This window comes from Triticum aestivum, chromosome 5B (assembly GCF_018294505.1).
Source record: "Triticum aestivum cultivar Chinese Spring chromosome 5B, IWGSC CS RefSeq v2.1, whole genome shotgun sequence".
Lineage (NCBI taxonomy): Eukaryota > Viridiplantae > Streptophyta > Magnoliopsida > Poales > Poaceae > Triticum > Triticum aestivum.
The window spans coordinates 267202065-267212280 of NC_057807.1; positions in this window are offsets into that span (position 1 = coordinate 267202065).

Consider the following 10216-nt stretch of genomic DNA (forward strand, 5'->3'; position numbering starts at 1 on the left):
AATTTCCCCAATCCCAGCCAAGGGGAGAGGGTGTGCTTCATCTCGCTCCTTCTGCGGGGTGTAGGATTCCCGATCCACCCCTTCCTCGGGGGTCTACTGGAATATTACGGGATCCAACTGCACAACCTCACACTAGGTTCCATTCTACATATTTCTGGTCTTGTTTCCCTTTGCGAATTATTTTTAGGCTGTGAGGCTCATTTCAAACTATGGAAAAAGTTCTTTTGCCTCGTCCCCCGCCACCATGGCGGAGGGTCCATATTTGAAGTGGGCGGCACCGAAGTATGGCGCATAGCCGGATCCAGTTACCCAGTTGGGACTCCGAAGAAGGGGTCCGACGAATGGTCTTCGGAATGGTTTTACATTGAGGATGTTCATCTTCCAGACCCTGTTCGGCAAAGGTTTCCCGAATTATCCAGCGCTCCTTTGTAGAAGCTATTCAGCCGGCGCCCCAAGTCCCCCAGACAAGAGATAGTGCGAAAGTGATGAGATTGGTTAGCAAGGTCAGATTGTTGACCCATTCCGGACTCTCCATCGTTCAAGTCATGGCTATTGCGACAAAGCGATGTATCCAGCCTCTTCAGTCTGGAGTGGGTCCTTTATGGAACTACAACGGGGAGGACGACGCATCTCGCTATGCATGAAAGGGTTTGGATAATCAAGCCGCATTGGCTGCCATGCTAGTGGACCTTTATAAGGGAGAGGAAGAAGACTTCACCCGCCTACATTGCTGGGACGGTTTCTCCATGCGCAACCATGTTGACTGGGTAAGTTTAGTCATTCAGCATCTTTTTTATCATTGGGATGCATTAACTGAATAATCTGGTTGCTTCAAAATAGTCATGGAGGAAGGTATTCGAGAACATCTATTGCCCTCTCCCCAACAATAAGACCACGAATATCATGAAGACCCTGGATTCCATGAGGATCCGGATATATTTGTGGAATTTGAAGACAGAGTTTATTACCAAGCAAGCCTTGATGGCTCGGAAGTAGCCATCATGGCCAATTACCTCGATCTCTACCCCTTCGTTAAGGTAAGTGTTCAGAAATCAAAAAAGAGTGACATTTCTGCTCATTACTCTACCCTCCGCACTGGGTCGTGTCTTGCAAGATCGGCGCTCAACGAGCCATGCCCAAGGTCGGCCAACAAGAAGAAGGACGGCACCCTCAAGGAGTGGACGTGCGAAGCAAAAGGAAGCTGGGAGCGCCACTGAGCCCGCTCCATCACCAAAAAGGTATATTCCTTATTTTATACTTGGGCGTAAGGCCGAATTGTCGTTTTCATCCTCCCTCTATCATCTCAGGAGAGGTATACGGCTTACCATGCCAAAGATCCCAGCAAGCCGAGCCGCAGCCAATGCGATGCCGAATTCGTCAACTAGGACGAGGATGCATACAGGGGTGGCGCCGACTCATCCACCTCAGGAAGATCCGGATGAAGTGTTCGTCACTAACTCCGAGGTGGAGAGCGCGATGAATCACCGTCGCTTAAAAGAGATCATGCATGCCCTGGTCTTTTCGGAGGAAGAGTTTACCGCTCTCAGCATCGTGGGCGCGTATATCTGAGCTGCCCGGGATGGACTTACGAGTGTTACTCGCCTGTTCTCAAAGGATATCCAGGTGAAAAATTTATGCAAATCTAATATATAGATACCAGTAGCCCCTGAGACTTAAAGCGGTAGGAACCAACCGATTTGAGGATTGTTTATAACCACAGGTTCTCAAGGAGAAGAACAGCACATTGTCCTAGGACCTCGAGACAAGCCGGACACAGCTAAATGCCGCTGTCACCGAGCTTGAAGAAATGAAGAGTGCCCCAATGAATGGGGGAAAAGATAAAAAACTAGAAGAAGAAGTGAAGAAGCAGGCCGACGAGATAAAGAGCTTAAAGGCTCAACTCTTGGAGGCACAACGGGAAAACCAAAACCTGAAGGGTGGCATATTAGGTATGACTTTTTGAACCATCCTAAGTATTGATATAATCATATAATACAGAATGTTATAATTCGGTTCATACAGGTATGTTGACCGGCCGCCACAAGGAGGAAGTGTTCGGGCTTCAAAGCGACGTTCTAAAAGAACTGTCAAAGCTGCACGAGCGTGCCCGAAAAGCCATGAAGAATATGGCCAAAGCCTTATGGCCATCTGATGCCCCTCCAGAAAGCATGGAGGGGTTGGCAGACCTGTTCAAGGGTGCTCGGCGTCGCTTCGAGCTCTAGAAGACGTCCTCATGCCGTGAAGCAGCGCGGGAGGCATGGACCATGGTGAAGACACGCTACACCAGACTTGATCTAAATCATATGGCCCGAGTTGGACCTCAGGGATCAGACGGGAAGGAAATTCCTGTAAGCTTGGTATATGACCAAGTAATGATAGCGGCGAAATATTCGCAACAAGGTTGAAAGATAGATAGCCTTTTAGATGGCATAGATAGAGAGTGGGCGTTCGATTCTATGTGTCAATGTACTTTATGACCGAACTTATCTCCTGCCAAACTTATAAACTTTTGGTCATCACAAACCTTCGGCTTCCAGCTCCGAACCGGGAAGTGGGAATGTTTCCGTATACTATGCTTAATTAAGAAACGTTTAGTATCTTCGGAAACCAGGCAATCCAGTCATATTGCTCGAACAGACAAAATATGTTCGGGGAGTTATGTTATATTACTATTTAACGTAAGAAACATCTTCCAAGAAAAATAGTTCCGTTAGGGGTTCCTTTCCTTGGGTTAACATGCTAAATGATGCAAGCCTAGGCTCGTATCTGAAGTACAGACAACCAATTTCGTAGTTGTTCCAAAAAACAGTCTGTTGTTTATGTGCCGACCAATTATTTCCTTAAGAACGCTAGCTTTCGACTTCACCCGTCTGAAGTACAGGTCCGGATAACCCTATTGTAACAATAGAAGAGGTACTCCCTTTACACCCTACCTGAACAATCGGGGACGTAGGGTATAAACACAGGAGCAAGGCAACCCAGCTTGGCAAAAACTTAAGTCATAGAGGTGCATAAAATGGCAGAAGCAACAACCGTCATGGACAAAGGAAGCTTATAAGCTTTCAATAAAATGCTTCGTTAAATAAGCCCCCATGTATGGTGGGGTGTATACATTTAAAGATTTGTACCCCAAATAATGTGGTTGATCCGAACATACATTGAGAAGGAAAAGGAAAAAATCGAAAAAGAAGGGAGAGAAAAAGGGGGAAAACCTAGTTAAAGTGAAACCCCAGGAGGCCGAACTATGCGTAGAATCTTCGGAGCCGGGCAGCGTTGCTCAAAGCGATTATCTGCTGCATTATGAAGGCGATAGGATCCTCCAGTAAGGACTTCATCTATGACGAAGGGGCCTTCCCATTTGGGTTTGAGCTTGTCCTTTTTCTTTTCCGGGAGGCATAAAACAAGTTCTTCGACGTTGTATGTCTTAGCCCGCACTTCTCTGCTTTGGTAACGCCTGGCCTGTTGTTGATAAAATGCGGAACGGGCTTTAGCAACATCGTGCTCCTCTTCGAGCCCGTCTAGGTCAGGCTGCCGATCTAGTTCGGCTTCTCTCTCTTCGTACATGCACACTCTAGGTGAGTCATGAATAATGTCGCAAGGCAATACGGCCTCTGTGTCGTACACCATAAAGAAGGGTGTTTATTCGGTCGTTCGATTGGGCGTGGTCTGGAGTCCCCAGAGTACGGAATCGAGTTCCTCAACCCAGTGCTTGTCTGATTCTCGTAAAGAGCGCACTAGTCTGGGCTTTAATGCCACTCATGATCAGACCATTGGCCCTTTCGACTTGGCCGTTTGTTTGAGGGTGCTATACAGATGCATAGTCGAGTTTAATGCCCAACTTAGAACACCAAGTTTTCACCTCATCTGCTGTAAAGTTGGAGCCATTATCAGTGATGATACTGTGCGGGACACCATAAAGGTGGACTATGCCGGATATAAAGTCAATCACTATCCCTGCCTCAGCTGTTTTTACTGGTTTGGCCTCTATCCACTTAGTGAATTTTTTGACCATTACCAACAAGTATTTCTTTTTGTGGCTTCCCCCTTTAAGGGGTCCAACCATATCAAGCCCACAGACCGCAAAGGGCCAAGTAATGGGGATTGTTCTTAATGTGGTGGGAGGCATGTGACTTTGATTAGTGAAAAGCTGACAGCCCACGCAACGTTGGACACGGGCTTGAGCGTCTGCTCGAGCCGTAGGCCAGAAAAAATATGTCATGAATGCCTTGCTTATGAGGGCTCGAGCTGTGTCGTGATGACCACCCATGCTAGCATGTATTTCTGCCAAGAGTTGCCTTCCCTCCTCTTCGGAGATACACCTTTGAAGGACTCCGGTAGTGCTCCTTTTGTACAGTTCACCCTCATGCCCTTTGAAGGCTTTAGAGCGTCGAACTATGCATCGAGCGTCATTTTGATCGCCAGGAAGCTCCTGATTATTAGGGTAGGCCAGGAATAATTCAGTTCATGGAGCGATAACCACCATGATCTCATGAGCAGAGGGTGTTATCTCGATATCCGGACCCCCGACGGTGTCTGCATTGTGTTAACAGCTAGGGGTGTGATCAGGTCCGTACTGCCTTCTCTGCTCTCGCCCTGCCACACTACAGATGGATTAAAGAGCCTTTCCACAAAAGTGTTAGGTGGCACAAGGTCGCGCTTAGCACCCATACAAGCGCGGATGTCGGTTGCCTGATTACTCTCTTGAGCGACGTGATGAAACTCAAGTCCCTCGAACCGAGCTGATATTTTTAATATGGCATTTTAATATGCCGCCATTTTCAGGTCCTTTGTGTCGAACTCCCCATTGACCTGGGATAGTGCGAGGTTGGAATCACCGCACATCTCCAAGCATTGTATACCCATGGAGACAGCCATGCGAAGACCATGTAGCAGCGCCTCATATTCAGCTGCATTATTGAAGTCTGTATACATAATTTGTAATACATAGCAGACTGTGTTCCCTGTAGGAGATGTTAGGGTGACACCAGCCCCCAGTCCGGCCAACATTTTGGAGCCATCGAAGTACATAATCCAATTGGAGTATGAACTATACTCTCTAGGGAGTTCGGCTTCCGTCCACTCAGCGACAAAGTCGGCCAACACGTGGGATTTAATAGCCCGGCGTGGATTGTATACTATTTTGAATGGTAAAAGCTCGATGGCCCATTTGGCTATGCGGCCAGTGGCGTCCCTGTTATTGATAATGTTGTTGAGTGGTACTTAGGATGCCACTGTGATCGAACACTCCTGAAAGTAGTGTCACAGATTATAGGATGCCATGAAGACTGTGTAGGCTATGTTCTGATAGTTGGGGTATCGGGATTTGCAAGGTGTAAGGACCTTCGAGACATAATAGACTAGTTTTTGCGTGGGGAATTTATGTCCCTCTTCCCCTCGTTCGACAACGAGTACACCACTAACTACTTGGTTAGTTGCCGAGATGTATAATAACATGGGCTTGCCAACACCTGGGGCAGCTAGGATTGGGTTGCTTGCGAGTAGAGCCTTGCTTTCTTCCAATCCGGCTGTTGCGTCGTTCGTCCATTCAAAGTTATCAGTGCATCGTAATAGCTTGTAGAGTGGTAATGCTTTTTCTCCCAATTTGGAGATAAACGGCTTAAGGCCGCGATGCACGCAACTAGTTTCTGGACTTGCTTTAGGTTTGTTGGTATTGACAAAGCTCGGATCTTGGCTAGGTTTGCTTCAATTCCTCTATGGGAAACAATGAACCCTAGCAATTTTTCGGCTAGAACTCCGAAGACACATTTTTCTTGATTAAGCCGTACGGCGTATGTTCGGAGGTTGTCGAAGGTGAGGCAGAGATCATCCACCAGTGTTTCGACGTGCTTTGTCTTGATGACCACGTCGTCCACATATGCTTCGACTGTTTTGCCAATTTGTTTTTCCAAGCAAGTTTGAATCATACGCTGGTAGGTAGTCACATCGTTTTTGAGCCCGAAGGGCATAGTGTTGAAGTAGAAGGAACTGTAAGGGGTGATGAACGCAGTTGTGGCCTGGTCCGATTCCTTCATCTTAATCTGATGGTATCCGGAATAGGCGTCGAGGAAACACAAAGAATCGTGCCCTGCTGTTGTGTCAATGATTTGGTCGATGCGAGGCAATGGGAAGGGATCCTTAGGGCAAGCCTTGTTGAGGTCTTTGAAATCAACGCACAGGCACCAGGATTTGTCCTTCTTTTGTACCATGACCAAGTTGGCTAACCAATCCGAATGTTTAATTTCCCTAATAAACCCAGCCTCTAGTAACTTGGCTAGCTCTTCTACCATGGCTTGACGCTTGGGTTCAGAGAATCGCCATAGTGTCTGCTTCACGGGTTTAAATCCCTTAATTATATTGAGACACTATTTTGCCAGTCTGCATGGGATGTCGGGCATGTCTGAAGGGTGCCAGGCAAAAATGTCCCAATTCTCTCGTAGGAATGTGCGTAGGGCGGCGTCCACTGCCGATCCAGTTGTGCTCTGATAGATTCTGTTTTGTTAGGGGTCCGTTGGGTGCACTTGAAATTTGACTATTTTCTAAGCTGGCTTGAAAGAGGTGGATTTGGATCTCTTATCAAGAATCACATCATCCCTATCCACGGTGGACTGTAAGGTGGTTAATTCTTCCGCCGCTAGGGCTCTGGATAGCGCCTTGAGGGCCAAGGATGTAGTTTTGTTTTCGGCACGAAGGGCTTTTCCGGGTCACTCGAAATTGTGATGATTCCATTGGGTCCGAGCATTTTGTGCTTCATATACCCATAATGGGGTATGGCTTGGAGGCGTGGGAAAGCATCCCGGCCGAGGATGGCGTGATACCCACTATTGAAGGGGACCACATTAAAGAGCAACTATTTGGACGTATAGTTTTCGGGCATGCCGAATACCACATCCAGTTTAATTTTCCCAGAGCATCGTGCTTCTCGACTGGGGATAATGCCTCGAATGGAGGTATTGCTTTGCTTGATGCGTGATCTGCCCATCTACATTTTATCGAGCGTGTCCTCATAGATGAGATTAAGCCCACTGAGGGAGTCCGGGATTAGGGGGTCCTCGGATAGCCGAACTATATACTTTGGCCAGACTATTGGACTATGAAGATACAAGATTGAAGACTTCGTCCCGTGTCCGGGTGGGACTCTCCTTTGCGTGGAAGGCAATCTTGGCAATTCGGATATGTTGATCTCCTTCTCTGTAACCGACTCTGTGTAACCCTAGCCCCCTCCGGTGTCTATATAAACTGGAGGGTTTAGTCCATAGGACAACAACAATCAATAACCATAGGCTAGCTTCTAGGGTTTAGCCTCTATGATCTCGTGGTAGATCAACTCTTGTAATACTCATATAATCAAGATCAATCAAGCAGGAAGTAGGATATTACCTCCATCGAGAGGGCCCGAACCTGGGTAAGCATCATGTCCCCCGCCTCCTGTTACCATTAGCCTTAGACGCGCAGTTCGGGACCCCCTACCCGAGATCCGCTGGTTTTGCCACCGACATTGGTGCTTTCATTGAGAGTTCCACTATGTCATCACGATAAGGCTTGATGGCTTCTTCAAACATATTCAACGACGTGGTCTAGGGTGAGGTTTTCCTCCCCGGACAGATCTTCATATTCGGCGGCTTTGCACTGCGGGCCAACTCGCTTGGCCATCTAGAGCAGATCGATAGCTACGCTCCTAGCCATCAGGTCAGGTTTGGAAGCTTGAACTATACTGCGGACATCCATGGAGACTTCATCTTCGACGGATTCGAGCCCATGTCAGGTGCGCCGAACAGTCACGATGAGCATGACTTAGATCTTCCATCGGACAGTGTTCGGGAGATCGCGCCTATGGTGGCCCCGGGAATCAATCTAGAGCAGATCATGCCATCCGAGGACGGGTGGATGGACCCCGCCAAGGAGGCCGCACCCTCAGCGGCGATAGAGCTGAACACTGACCCCACCTCCTATGAGGCCGGTGTCATCGGACCCTCGGACTCGTCTCTGGCTACAGGCTCCGAACCGCATGCATCCGTGCCTATCGAATCTGATTGGGCACCGATCATGGAGTTCACCTTGGCGGATATCTTTTAGCACTCGCCATTGGGTGACGTGCTAAATTCATTGAGGTCTCTCTCCTTGTTAGGAGGCTCTTGGCCGAACTATGTCCGGCTAGAGTGGGAAGCGGACGACGAAGAAATTCGTTCCCCACCCACCACCCACCTAATAGCCACTGCCGATGACTTAACCGACGTGCTTGACTTCAACTCGGAAGACATCGACGGTATGGACGACGATGCAGGAGAAGAACAGGAACCACCGCCCACAGGGCGCTGGACAGCCACCTCATCATATGATATATATAGATATGGTGGACACGCCCAAAGAAGGCGATGGCGATGAGGCAATGGAGGATATTCCCCCTGAGAAGCAATCTAAGCACAGGTGTCATAGGCGCCGCTCCAAGCCCCGCCATAGCAAAAATAGCAATACCGGCACAAGGGATGATAGCAATCCAAATGGTGCCGAAGACGAAAACAATCCCGCCCAGCCAGGCTTCGAGCAGGCCGAGTGGGAGGATGGGCAAGCTAGCCCTAAGGAACAGGCAACAAATGGAGAATCAGAGGATGACAATTACATGCCCCTCTTCAAAGATGAAGCAGGCCTCGGCGACAAAGAATTTATCGTGCCTGAGGATCCTGTCAAGCAGGAGCGCTTCAAGCGCCGGCTTATAGCCACTTCAAAAAGCCTAAAGAAGAAGCAGAAGCAGCTTCAAGCTGATCAAGATCTGCTAACTGATAGATGGACCGAGGTCCTGGCAGCCGAGGAATACAGACTTGAGTGCCTAACCAAAAGTTACCCAAAGCGCAGGTTGCTACCTCAACTCGAGGAGGAGGCATCAAAGCCTACACTACCAATGCATGACGCGGCTGACCGACCACCTCGTGGCTGAGACAAAGCGGCGTTTCAGCCCGAAGTCCAGCCCGCACCCCGACGCCAAGCAAGCAAAAACACAAAGGCCCGGGGCTCCACGCATGACCTGCGAGACAAATTGAAAAACAAAGCAGGACAGTCAAGATCGATCTACGGATCACGGGGGCGCGCCCCAACGCATGACGATGACCGTCACGCCGGATATACCAACAAATCCGGCCGGACCGAGTACAACGCAGCCCGGCACAGAGGCACCGCACACCCACAATGCTTCACTGATGAAGTAATGGATCATGAATTCCTAGAAGGGTTTAAACCCGTGAACATTGAATCATATGATGGTACTACAGACCCCGCGGTATCGATAGAAGATTTCTTCCTCCACATTCACATGGCCCACGGAGATGATCTACATGCCATCAAGTACCTCCCACTAAAACTCAAGGGACTGGCTCGGCATTAGCTGAATAGCTTGCCGGCAAACTCCATCAGGAGTTGGGAGAACCTAGCAGACGCATTCCTGGACAACTTCCAGGGCACTTATGTGCGACCACCGGACGCTGATGATCTAAGTCACATAACCCAACAGCCCGGAGAGTCAGCCAGGAAATTTTGGACTCGGTTCCTAACTAAAAAGAACCAAATTATCGACTGTCCAGATGCCGAAGCCCTAGCGGCCTTCAAGCATGACATCCGTGACGAGTGACTTGCCCAACATCTCGGCCAAGAAAAGCCAAAGTCCATGGCAGCCCTCACGACACTCATGACCCGCTTTTGTGCGGGCGAGGATAGATGGTTGGCTCGTAGCAACAACACAGCAAGCAATCCTGGCACATCAAAAGCCAGAGATAGCAAAGACAAACCACGACGCAACAAACACAAGCGCCACAAAAACGGTGATAGCGCCAAAGACACGACAGTCAATGCCGGATTCAGTGGCTCCAAGTCCGGTTAGCGGAAAAATCCATTCAAAAATAACAATTCAGGCCCGTCCAGTTTGGACCGCATACTTAACCGTCCATGCCAAATTCATGGCACCCCAGGAACACCAGCCAATCATACCAACAGAGAATGTTGGGTCTTCAGACAAGCCAGCAAGTCTGGTGCCGAAAACAAGGGGAAGGGGTCTCCAAGCAACGATGACGACGAGGAATCCGGATCACCGAATATAGGAGGGCAAAAGAAATTTCCCCCGCAAATCAAAACGGTGAACATGATAAACACCACCCACATTCCCAAGCTGGAACGAACGTGCACTCTTAGGGATGTCGACTTAACGGAGCCAGTCGCCCCACAATACAAC